Here is a 13,752-nt window from a genome sequence, read left to right as displayed (position 1 = left end):
AAAAAAGTCTAAGACTTTTAAAAGTTATTATAACAAATTGCTTTCTCCAACAAGGACAGAGGAGCCATCAAACTTAGACCCTAATATCACAGACTTGGGGGAGGGAGAAATGCACTGAAGGGATCAAGGACAGGAAAAGTAACTAGAATGGACATAAAGGAGACCTGTAGGGGTGGCTAGGTTGTGCAGTGGATAGAGCACCAGTCCTGGAGTCAGGAGTACTTGAGTTCAAATCTGGCCTCAGACACTTAATAATTACCTAGCTGTGTGGCCTTGGGCAAGCCACTTAACCCCATTTGCCTTGCAAAAAAAAAAACCCTAAAAAAAAGAGACCTTTACTATAGACAACAGAATTGTGAGGACACTGTGGGATTTATATACAAGATATTCAAACAAGAGGTGGAAAATACTAAGAGCAGACCTTATTAATACAAAAAAGATTATTGAGAGAGCATTAGTAACTCCTTATCTATATTCTTACATTTCTGTCCATTAAAAATCATGAGAACCATTTGTAAATGAATCCAGGGTAGCCACCATGGAAGAATTAGTACAGAACATGAAAGCTTTTCCAAACAGAATTCTGAAGTGGGCCATATCTGTGCCAGTTCACAATTAATTGAAGATGTTGATAACATAAAATCCATGGTACTTATTTGCTGATGATGAAAAAAAATTGTTTCTGTAGAAGAGAATGACTCCTTATAAATCCTTTTACAAGGTCAACCCATAAATACATCAATATCATTTAAAATCTTTGAAATGTATAACAAAAATAACACTTTTTAACAGTACATATATATGTAACAAAACAAAAAGATGAGAACATATTGGATTGCTTTTGAGAAATTTCAGAGTTCTCTAAATGACTCAGTGAAAGCAAAATCCTATAATTTTACTACCAATATTCTAATTTTAATTACAATTTTATTCTTTTGTGTATTGACTTTTCCAATTAGACTGTAATAAATTCCTCTATTAGGGGAATTGTCTTCCCTTTTCTTATTTGTAACCCCAGCACTTAGCATAATGCCTTCTGTTGTAGTAGGTACTTAATAAATGTTGATTAAATGGACATTCACCCAGAGTTGCCATATGGTAGCAAAACAGAATACAGCAATCTCCAAAGATGGCAACAGAATGACTCAGGAGCATGTTGCTTATGTATTACCAATAAGGAACTTTGAAGGTGAACAGATGTAAAAGATACTATTAAGGAAATGAGTGAAAAGAAGAAAGAAGATGATCTGGTCACATGTCAAGGGTAGGGGATGATGGTTGGACAGTCAAAGGGTTCTATTGGTAACTCCTTAATGTTACAAAAAAAGCAAGGAAGATGTTGGTTGTGTGTATACTCCTCTCCCCAACACTCTTGGAATTAGGTTGTGATCTCCATCATTGGAGGCAGCTTCTAATGGATGATAACATAAAGTCAGTGGAATATTTGAGTAATGTAAGTAAGACATTGTTCTGATGAAATCTTTCTTATCTTTAATAATTCCTTCTTTTTGTTTACTTGAAATAACTCTCTTCCATAATAGAGCATTCCATATACTATTCTACTGTCTTTCATCTTTTTTTTTTACTAGTTCTTTTTTGTTCACTATAAAGTTGGAATTCAATGGATTATATGCTAGCAGATGTAGGTCTATATCCTTTTTCTATAAAATTGCTAATTTTCTATTTATAGTAACTCTTTTTGTGGTGATTAAAAAATAGAAACTGAGGAGATGCTCATCAGTTGGAGAATGGATGAACAAATTGAAATATATGATTGTATGGAAGTTGTTGTATGTAGTGTGGAATACAATGTGTTATAAGAATTTATGAGCTGGATGATTTCAGAAAAATCTGGAAAAATTAACATGAACTGATGCAGAATGAAGTGAGTAGAACCAGTAGAACATCATACACAGTAACAGTAACAACTATGAATGATTTTTCAGCAATATAATGATCTAGGACAATCCCAAAGGTCTCATGATGAAAAATGCTTCCAGACATCAATGGTATCTAAATATAGATGGAATCATCATACTATTTTTCATTTTCCTTTTTTTTAGTTCAAGTTTTCTTCCACAAAATGACTAATGTGGAAATATTTTACATGATGGTATATGTATAACCTCTATCAGATTGTTTGCTGTCTCAGGGAAGGAGGGATAGAATTTAGAACTCAAAACTTAAAAAAACCCAAATGTTAAAAATAGTTTTTACATGATATTGGGGGAAAATATTATTAAAATGTAAGAATTGCCAGATTTTCTTAGTATATTTGTTAAAAATTAATTCCTACTCCATCTTTTAAATTTTTTTATAGATGATCAACTATGAATCTTCTGTATACATTTGTTTAATCACTCAATCATCAACAAGCACCTTCTGTATACTTTACACTACTGAATATTGGGATATAAAAGATGAAAATGAAAAGTTCCTGTCCTCAAGGAACTTGTAATTTTGTCAGAGAAAACAAGATGTACATATATATTATTTACAAAATAGGTAAAGATAATTTTTTAGATACCAGCGATAGAGGAGATTAGGAAAGGCTACGTGAAGGCAATAGTTGAATTGAGTTTTAATAGAAACAAAGGATTCTAAGAGGGGAGATGGGAGTATTCAAATGTCTAACATCTTTGCTCCATACAACTCATCTATTTTTTTTATTTTCTGACCGGTACAATAACCTTCCAAACTCATCTCTTCCAACTCAAATTGCCCCCTCTTCTAGGTAGCCTTCTCTAATCCATTGTGGTTAGGCATTTTCTTTACAGAAATCATAGATTCTTGAGTTTTAGAGCAACACTGAACAGATTTTAACCCATACCCTAACAGTATTTTTTTTAACTCTCATGTTTGCCATAAGATCACAAATCACATTCTACTTTGTTTTCCAGGTCATAATGCATATGTCATATCTCCCTTCAGTTATATTGTAAACTGAGACTTTATTTAATCTTGGTATTTCCTCTACTGTTCAGCACACAATTTTGCACATAGTGGGCATTTAATGTTTGACTGGTTGAATTGTACCCATTCAATATCATTGTTGCCTGCTTATTCATTACTTTACAGATCTGGCCATGTCTTTCCACTTAAAAACCTCCCTACTGACCACCAAATAAAGTCTAGATTTCTTAATTTGGTTCAATTCAACAAGGCTTTATTAATCACCTGCTATGGGGGCCAGGCAACTAAGAGGCTCAGTGGTCAGAGTCTTGAGTCTAGAAGACCTGAGTCCAAATCCAGTTTCAGATACTCATTAGCTGTGTGACCCTGAGCAAGTCAGCTTAACCTCTTTGCCTTAATCCACTGGAGAAAAAAATGGCATACCACCCCATTATCTTTGCCAAGAAAACCCCATAGACAATGTAGGCCATGGGGTCACAAAGAGTCAAACATGACTGAACAAGACCAACAACATGACTGACTCTATGGTAGGTAGGTGTCTGGCACATGCTGTTCAGTCATTTCACTTGAGTCCATCTGATCCCATTTGAGGTTTTCTTGCATTGCCTGACAAAAGTGGAACTTAATAAATATTTGTTGACTAAGATAAAAATGCCTGCAAGGAGCTTTTAATCTCCTTAGTTTGCCTTCAAGGTCTTCAGCTAACTGACTCCTACCTACCTTTCACACTTTATCTCATAGCATAGTTTATACCTGTAATACATTCCTGGCTTCCCACCACATCCCATAGCCTGTGGAGCTCAAATGCTACCTGCTCCATGAAGCCTTATCTGATTCCTTCCAGTTGGAAGCCTTTTGTCTGTAGCAATTTATGATTTCTCTTAGGCATTTATTCTTATCTAATTTATGTCACAATTATTTGGTTGGATATCCTATTACCTCTTATCAAATTGCAATTTCTTGAGGAAAGGGATCATGTCCCTTAATCATCTTATATGTAGATGGTGGTATTAAGTTTCCTGTTGTGTCCCATGGATTGACTGTGTATCATAAAGTATGATTAAAAGTCACATACCCAGGACCTCCAACTCCAAATCTCTGCCTAGATTCTAGAGAAGTCAACTATCCCTGATCCTCTTTTGTCTCCACTTCAAAGGGTAATGGGATACTAGCAACTTCAAAGCCTTTAATATAAGCCTAGAACAGCTGATAGACTCTTGATTCTGGGCAATGAAGTCATCCTTATTTTTTTTTCTGGAAATTCACCTTCCAGAAGAGTATCACTACTCTGCATCACAGCTCTACATTGTATCAATTCCCCCTGTATATATAAAAGATTTTTAGGAAAGGACCTCAGAGGATGTCCAGGCTAATTTTCAAATTCTACAGATGAGGAAACTGAAACCTAGAGAGAGACTTGCTCAGGTATCTGAGATAGAATTTACCATCAACCCACAATGTATGAGGGCAAAGGCTGATAAAGTCAAATGATCAATTGCCAAATACTTTTTAAAGGTATACTTTATTTAAAATTTTTTTTAAAATTTATGTAAGGGAATGAGGTTGAGTGACTTGCCCAAGGTCATACAACTAGGAAATTATTCAGTGTCTGGGGTCACATTTGAACTCAGGTCCTCCTGAATCCAGGACCAGTGCTCTATCCACTGCATCACCTAGCTGCCCCCTTACTTTAAAGGATGATGATTCCTCTCCTGTCTGGCAGTCCATGGATTAAACTATTATTTCTCAAATTACAGCTACTTCACTTCCTGAAGTGTTTCCTCTCTCCTTCCCTCTCAGCTCTGTGTGTAGTTACCATTTCTGACTTGGGAAAGTCAGTTTGGAAAAAGAAATCTCTTGCCAAAAAAAAGTAAAATTCAAAGTAAAACAAATCTTCAGATTATTTCCTCCTTTGACATTCATGATGCCTCATGGAATCAAGATGAGATGGTACTGGAGTGTCAAATAATTTGCTAGTTATTATGCACATGGAAAATTTCTACCAACTAGGAAAGGCTTGAGGATTGAATTAGATGACTTTCAAGGTTTCTTTCTGTCCGCTTATGTCCATTTGTGGTTCCTATGAACCTATGGCAAGCATATGGACATATTGGTGCATACCTGTTCTTGGTTACCAGTGTGCTAAATTTGAAGATACTTATCATCTGATTAGGGAGTATTTATAACCACATCATGAATCCTTGCAGTTTTGAGTATAAGCAGCTAAGTTTCATTTGGTGATTCTCTAGTCATTCTACCCAGTCATCTCCCCTCACCCAACGTTAGTACAGATAATTAAAAGGTGATGGTCCATGGGAGATTGGACTTTGGAGCTCTTTCTAGCTCTAAGATTCTGTTGCCATAAAAAAGATTCCGTTTCTATTTAGTTACTAGAGTTTAAGCCATTAAATCTCTTAGGGATAAAAGTAGTCCCTAAATTGGTTGATTTTCTCTGCAAAGATCTCAGCCAGATATGGTTCCTGGAAAGGATACAGGTGATGGGGATCAGATTTTCCCGTTTAGTTTCTTGTGACTTTCCCCTTACTAACCATCCCCATACATCATAATGTTTAGTTAGCACAGACACCCTTCTTTTTAAGTACTATTCTAAATGTAAAAACAGTCACTGGTCCTATAACTTGTGTGTAAAGTCCTTGACTGAGTTAGAATACTTTGTTACAACACAAAAAATGAATATTTACATAACCACTTAAAAGTACCAAACTTTTTAAAAGAAGAAAATATCTAGTAACTTTGTGGCCACAAAGCCCTATAAACCAGGACCATATTTCTTCCAGGCCTTTATGGTATTAGTCTGATAGTATTTAGTCTAACTCTTTCCAAACTGCTGATAGAATTTTTCATCCTCGAATAGCTGAGTGGGGAGTGGGGGTTGAGGATGTTGGTGGGAAAGGAGCACTGAAGTGAGAGTAAGGAATGCCTTACGTTGTAGTCTGAGTGATAGCTTCCAGAAAAGTCCCTTTTTCTTTCTGGGTCTCATGGATTCTAGACCTGCAAGGTATCTCAGACACCATGTAGTCCATGACTCCATGTTTTACAAAAGAGGAAAGGAACTACCTCTAAATATGAGAGCAGGATTCCAACCAGAACCTCTGATTTTGAATCTGGTTGCCTTTCCCACTTGATCAGGCTGTCAAATAGTGACATTAATTTTAAAATGGGCATGGACAGATCTGACTTGCTTACTTCTCAGGGTTTCCTCTGAGAATGAACATCAACTGAGATAATGTATGTGAAAGTAATTTAAAAATTGTAAAGTGCTATCGAATTAGAAATTCTGATTATCATCTAGGATCTCCTCTGCTCTTAAAAAATCTCTAATTCTATGAAACCACTGATAGCCTATCCTTCTTCTGATCAACAAATTTTAGTGATTCCAATTCTCATTATTTCAATTCTCCCCAGTTTTCCCATTTGTTCAACCATTTAATCTGACTTAGTTATACTGATCTCTTTTATTGGGACTTGCCAACATGGCATCTCAGGACATGCCTTTGCCCAGAGGTGCAGTGGATAGAACTAGAATCAGGCAGACTTGAGTTCAAATACAGCATCAGACACTCACCAGATGTGGGATCCTGGGCAAGTCACCTAAACCTGTTTGCCTCAGTTTCCTCATCTGTAAAATGAGATGGAGAAGAATATGGTAGTATTTTTGCCAAGAAAACCCCAAATGAGGTCATGAAGACATGACTGAAATGATTGAACAACAACAACAACAACATTCATGTTTAGCTCTCCTACAGTTAATTAAAAAAGAATCAAGGCTCATAAGCTTATTTGTGAAATTCAAGAGACTTGGAATCTAATCTTGGCCCTACTATTAACTCACAGCATGACCTTTAATGATGAAGATTAAGTGATAGTCCTAGGTACAGAAGCAGGATTCCCACTCAGGTCCTCTGCCAATCTAATATGATTTCAAACATACCATGATAACCCACCTCCTGCCACTCCCTTTTAGATTTACAAATATTTTATATACATCAATCCTACAACAACCTTTTGATATTTGTAATAAAAGTAATTATCCTCTATTTTACAGATGGGGATATTGAGACCAGGGAAGGTTGCCAAAGTTCACCCAGCTAGTTAATAGGAGAGCCAGTCTGTCTCCAGATCTAGTGGGTCATTTCTCTGCTACAATATACCTGCTTTCTGAGGTTCCCGCCTCTTCTTAGAGCCTGTAGGGTAGAATAACACCTTTGAATACAGGTAAAAAAGAAAAGAAATATCACTTTTTAATCTTTTACCTCTTCTCCTGAGTTAGACTTCAAAGATTTTTTTGGTAGATGTAGCTGATATTCCTCCTTAACCTCTTCCCCACCCCTTTCCATCTTCCTAAAATCTTCCCTCAGTTCCCTAAGCAATATTTGACCCCTTTCTCTTTTCTTGATGATTTTTGGAAGACTGGGAAGCAGTCAGATTATCTAGGCCCTTCTTCTGCACCTGATTTTTATTTTAAGACTCAGAAAAAGCCAGCTGATCCAACTTAGTAATAGAAAGTGGTTTTTCCCCCCCTTTCCCTTTCTTTTCCTCCCTGGTCCCCTGGAGCTTATTTCATTTGAAGGCAACTCAGGTTGATGTATTTTTAAATGGCTTTGATTTTATCACCTTGCTTAATGATTTGGCACGTTATTTATTAGACTGGGAGCTTCCCAGAGGGGCCTGGCCCATTAACGTATAAATAATGTGGCAAATAGTTCAATAGAGCCGTAAAAAAAGTGATTTAGAAATAAATTGACCTCTGTTTGTTACATGTAAACGAAGGCCCAGGGTGATAATGCATTTTGTGCCCTTAAACTGGAATGGAGAGTGTGGTGGGGGGGGGGGGGTAGGAGGAAGGGCATGAAGAAAAAAAAGTTTTCTCTCAAGCCTTTTTTCTATGTTATGATTGGTAAGATTTGGGAGTGGAGATGAAGGCCAAAAGATCCATTTTAGGGGAGAGATGGAGAGGAGAAGGTGATTGGATTATAGATTCAGAACTGGGAGGACATTTAGAGGTCATCTGGCCCAATCCCTTCACCTTCCAAGCAAGGATTTGAAACCTAGAGAGGAGATAACAACTTGCCCCTGGTCTCACAGGTTGTTAAATGGCAGAATCAGAATTTGAACTCAGATCCTTTGATTCAAAATTCAGTGTTCTTTTCACTGTTCACCGTTGGGGAGTTCCCTCCAAGCAGACAAATCAGGGTTTGTTAAAGGGTCCTCACAGTTTAGTCCATATAAGGGAAGAGCAAATGGGGGTGGAAGAGCAATTGTTTGGGTGACTCTATGTGAGGAAGGGGCATAGAGTGATGCCTTCAACATTCCACCATCATTATCATGGATGATGTAGTTATCCATGTTACCCATGGCATCTCTACAGCATGAAGAGTGATAATCATCAAGTAATCCTCAAACTGATGATTAACCCAAATGGTGCATAAGCAGGGAATGAGCCAAAAGGGTGAATAGTCAAAAATCATTTTATTTGGTTCTAGGAAGCTTTATATGACATTTTAAAGCATATGCCTTCCAAAATCTGTTTTGCTTTGTTGAACATTAAAATGCTTTGGGCTAATCCTCGAACTTTTTACTTGATAGATTAGAAGAACAAGTGTTTCTTAAGCATCTACTATATGCTAAGCTATTCACAAATATTGTATCAGTTGAACCTCACAACAACATTAAGGAGTAGGTGTTATTATCCCTTTTTCTATAGTTTAGAAAACTGAGACAGATTAAAGTTGTGACTTACCCTGGGTCATCGACTAGTTTGCTACTGAAGTCAAATTTGAATTCAGGTCTTCTTGATGACCACTGTGCCACCTAACTGATCCTGGCATGAGGAAGTGAGGGAAGTAATCAGATATATATGATAAGGGTGGAAGAAAGGGGCACTGTTGATAGACATTATCTGTGAAACAGGCAATATTCAATTAGAAAACAGAGTCAACATTAAATGCCTTTGATTTCTAGATCCACTAGGCCAGCCAGGCCATTTTGGCTGGCAGGTAGGATGATATTCAGAAGGATGTTCACCAACCTTCCTAAATTGTTAGTTAACTTGTTTCCCTAACTTTGGTGGCCTGGAAGTTCCTCTTGAGACCTAATTCCATCTTGCTTCTCTGTCTTCTAATAGAAAAACCCTTGATACATGATCAAAGGACCCTCTTTTTTAGGTTCATGAAATCTTGACTGGGCAGAGTTTCCAATACAGTCAGGGATTTGGGGTGTCTTTCATCCCTAGAGCTCAAAGCCTCCCACAGATATTAACCCATTAATCACCGAGTTGCTCTGTGAAGTTGGGACTTTGTCAGTGGGAACCTCGCCTACTTCCCAGGTGGAGAAACTGAAGCCTGGACTTGTCCAAAACTGCCCAAGGAGTTGTAAGGGGGTGGAGCCAAGAAATGAACCCAAAGTCCGAGAGCATCTTCTCTGTTCCCAGTGACTCAGGGCTTTGTCTTTCTGCAAGTTCAGCAGAAGAAGAAGAAAGAGGAAGAAAGAAGAAGGAGGAGGAGGAGGAAGAGGAAGAAGGAAGGAGAAGAAGAAGGAGGAAGAAGAAGAAGAAGAAGAAGGAGAAAGAAGAAGGAAGAACAGGAGAAAGAAGAGGAAGGAAGGGGGCAGATAGATGGCGCAGTGGGGCAGCTAGGTGGCACAGTGGATAGAGCGCTGGCCCTGGAGTCAGGAGTACCTGTGTTCAAATCTGACCTCAGACACATAATTACCTAGCTGTGTGGCCTTGGGCAAGCCACTTAACCCCATTGCCTTGTAAAAAATTAAAAAAAAAGGAAGGAGAAAGAAGAAGGAAGGAAGAAGAAGGAGGAGGAGGAGGAGGAGAGGAGAAGGAGGAGAAAGAAGGAGAAGAAGGTGGAGGAGGAGGAGAAAGAAGAAGAAGGAGGAGGAGAGAGAAGAAGAAGAAGAAAGAGAAGGAGAAGAAGAGAAAAAAGAAAGAAAAAGAAAGAAAGAAAGAAAGAAAGAAAGAAGCAAAAATAGTGAACAGTATAAGAATCTTCAGAACACTGAGATGCTGACAAGGAGGGCCTGGTGGTTAAAGAGGATTTGGGATTGGGAAGTGCCAAGGTCCACTTTGAATTGTTGAGAAAAAGGGATGACTTTTTGGTTAATCAGGAATCTGGTAAATTTAAATTTAACTCTTGCTCTGTGCCTTATCCCCAACTATCACTATCATCATAATTAATATTTCTATTTTTATCACTCTCACATACTGATGGCAAGGGGGGAGGATCACTCTTCTGTCTACCATTATTTGAAGATTATCTTGCCTTTCAGGTAGGGATTCAAGACTGGTGAGGAAAGATGGAAAGGGGGAGCTATTCTGAGGAAATATGGGTGATAGGAGAGGGTTATGAGTGGAACTTCTGGTTCTGTTATAGCAGTTCTAGAAGTAAAACCAATTTTAAGGATAACTTCTAGAATTTGTGGGTATCTGATACCTGTCCACAAGAACAATGGTCTCCAAACTTGAATTTTTTAAAAATTTCATAGATTTAATTTTTTCAATTACATGTAAAGATAATTTTCAACATTCTTTTTAAAAAATATTTTGAGTTCCAAATTTTTCTCCCTCCTTCTCTTTCCCCAAGATGGTAAGTAATGCAATATAGGTTTTTACATATGCTATCATGTAAAACATAGTCATATTGTTAAAGAAGAAACAGAAGAAGAAGAAGGCATGAAAAAAATCCAACCAACTCCAAAAGTTTAAATAGTATGCTTCAATCTGCAGTCAGATTCCATCAGTTCTTTCTCTGGATGTCTCCAAACTTTTTTGATCACATAACTGTCTTGGGAAAAAAAAATTTGAGCATGTAGCCCCAGTACATGGATATTTATATGTTAGCAAACTAAGTATATGTACATGTGTAATTGGGACTAGCTAATGAGAACAGTCCTGATGAACATGCTCACTGTGCTCAACATTGCAGGAGGTGATCCCCTGCATAGGCAGGTATTCTGCTTCCAATCCCACTAAGCTCTGATATAGAGATAGATTTTTGATTGGTTGCAGAATGGGAACTTTGAACATAAATAAAATATTCCTTAAAGGTAATGACTCTTTCATTCTATAGTGGTAAGTACAGAGGATAAACTGCAATGCTTCTCTGCTTGAGAGAAGAATCTCATTCTTTTCTGATTGGAGCCACCAGAATGTTGAGAGCATATGAACCTGTTGTATCTGAGAGAGGAAGGAATGAAGAGTGGTAGCACCTGCCTCCTATCCCTAGTTGCTTGTCTCCCCACACAGGCTGACATATAACCCTTGAATATGGGCTTCTGTTATTTGTGTCCTTGAATTTATTCTTTCTTACTCTTAGGAGTGAGTTAAGGCAAAAGATTAAGCTTCACTTTGTGAACTTTAAAAGAGTGGAAGACAAAGAGACAGAAACCTGGGAGCTAGAGATCATGCTATGATATGTCAAATGTTGAGCATAGGTGAGGGTCAAGGAGAGGTTCTGAAAACTTGCTTGACCACTTGTTCGAGGCTATTTGGAAATGAACTTGGGGAAGTGGTGGTGGGAATTCTTTGTAGCAACTGTTTTAATTGGGAGCCCATTCTTCCCAGCAATTGTAAACTGTTCCCAGGAGAGGTGAGAGAGTATGCTCACACAGTTTGGTGGGAAATATTGTGAGATTTCTGTTATTGCTATCTCTTCTTCGTAAATATCCTTTAGTAAAAGCTAATTTGATAATGAGTGGTTAAATGATGCTGGGACACTAATCATCAGAGTATAAACTTGATATAAGAAAAATACTATGCTCTTTCCCTGTGGCTGCTGAGTTGAGCGGGAGGTGGAGGTTTCTGGGTGTTTCCAAGATTTAGCTTCACCTGTGAACTGCTGCCATGGCCGAGGAAGGCATTGCTGCTGGAGGTGTAATGGGACGTTAACACCGCTCTACAAGAAGTGCTGAAGACCGCACTCATCCACGACGGCCTCGCTCATGGAATTCGTGAAGCTGCCAAAGCGTTGGACAAACGCCAAGCCCATCTTTGTGTTCTTGCTTCCAACTGTGATGGACCTATGTATGTAAAGTTGGTTGAGGCCCTGTGTGCTGAGCACCAAATCAATTTAATCAAGGTTGATGACAACAAGAAGCTGGGTGAATGGGTAGGCCTCTGCAAAATTGACAGAGAGGGAAAGCCCAGAAAAGTGGTTGGATGCAGTTGTGTTGTTGTTAAGGACTATGGCAAGGAATCTCAGGCCAAAGATGTCATCGAAGAATATTTTAATTGCAAGAAACAAGTAAATAAAAGCCTTGGTCTCAATTGGAAAAAAAAGAAAAAAGAAAAATACTATTGCTGGTATTTAACACTGGGGGGACACATCTGAATAGGGATACTTCCTAACTCAGGAGAATTCTTAGAACTTTGAGGGGGTAGGTATAGCTTTGCTATGAGACATGATTCATAAGTATGAGTGAGGTAAGAAAGATTCCAGTTTTATGCAGGCTACACATGAATCCAAATTCAGTTAATTTTAATACTTGGTTTTAATGGTTGTTATAGCTTTTAAAAAAAGTACCTCATAAAAAAATACATATTCCCAAATGGAAGAAGAACATGATTGACTACACTTATTAAATCATGAGTCTAGTTTTTTTAATCCCATCCACCAATTATATAAAAGCTTTTGTTGAAATTTGGTTAATAAATTTCCATCTTTCCTAATCAGTTATTCTTGCAAACTAATTCAAAGATGCTTTATGTATATGTATATATATATATATACATATATGTGTGTATTTATATTTATTTATCTATATATAAGTATATGCATTTGGGTATATACACAATTAGCTTCGAAGTCCAACTAAGTTTTTCATTTGGAAGATTTTTAACAGGTTAGGAAATTGTCTTTCCAAGTTTATATGTAAATTTAAGTAAACTTACATTGTTTTCAGCAACAAAAATCACAAAAAGATGAAAACATTTTCAAATACCCATTTGCAAATAGTTTTTTCCTCACAAGGGTATCTTCCCAAAATCAATTACATTTTCATTCTTTGTTAAAAATATCACCTTTATCTGATATCCAAAATATATAGAAAATTAACACATATATCATACCAGATAGTCCCAATGGATATGAACAAAATAATAACAATATGGAGTTCTCAAAAGAATTACAAACAATTAGCAAACTTATGAAAGATTGTTCCAATTCACTTCAGAGAAATGAGAATGAAAAATCACTCTGAATGTTCACTTCACATCTGCAGAATTGGCTAAGAAGGCAAAAGATGGAAACAGTTAAAATTGGAGGGACTGTGAAAAGATAAGTATATTGGAGGAACTATGAAACTGTTCTCAACAACAATTTGAAACTCTAACTCCTCCCCACAAAAATCACTAAAGAGTGCATACCCATCAACACCAATACTAAACAAAAATCTTAAAGAAATGAGATAAAGAAGGAAAGGACTCCATATGCATAAATATATTTTATAGTATAACTTTTTGTTGAAACAAAGAACTCGAAACAAAATAAATGTTCACCAGTTGGCATTTATGTAGAAATGGAATGATTGAACAAATTATGGTATAGGGTGATATAATGGAATATTATTGTGTGGTAAGAAAAAATGAAAAGGACAGATTCAGTGAAACATGGGAGAATTTGAATAAACTGATGCAGAGCAAAGGGAGCAAAACAAGAACTATCATACAATGACTACAGTATTGTCAAGGGAAACAATTGTAAAAGATTGAAGCACTGTGATCAATGTAATTACCAGTCATGACTCAAGAAGTTTCCCACTTCTTGGCAGAAAGATGATGAACTGGAGTTGCAGAATCAGACATATGCTTTCAAA

At 37.1% G+C, this 13,752-nt stretch overlaps 1 pseudogene; it reads left to right on the top strand.

The window, feature by feature from the left end:
- Positions 1–11,782: 11,782 nt before the first annotated feature.
- Positions 11,783–12,271, top strand: LOC141511613 (small ribosomal subunit protein eS12-like; annotated as a pseudogene).
- The last annotated feature ends 1,481 nt before the right edge of the window (positions 12,272–13,752 follow it).

This window comes from Macrotis lagotis, chromosome 2, assembly GCF_037893015.1.
Source record: "Macrotis lagotis isolate mMagLag1 chromosome 2, bilby.v1.9.chrom.fasta, whole genome shotgun sequence".
Lineage (NCBI taxonomy): Eukaryota > Metazoa > Chordata > Mammalia > Peramelemorphia > Peramelidae > Macrotis > Macrotis lagotis.
This window is presented reverse-complemented; position numbering and strand designations above follow the sequence as displayed.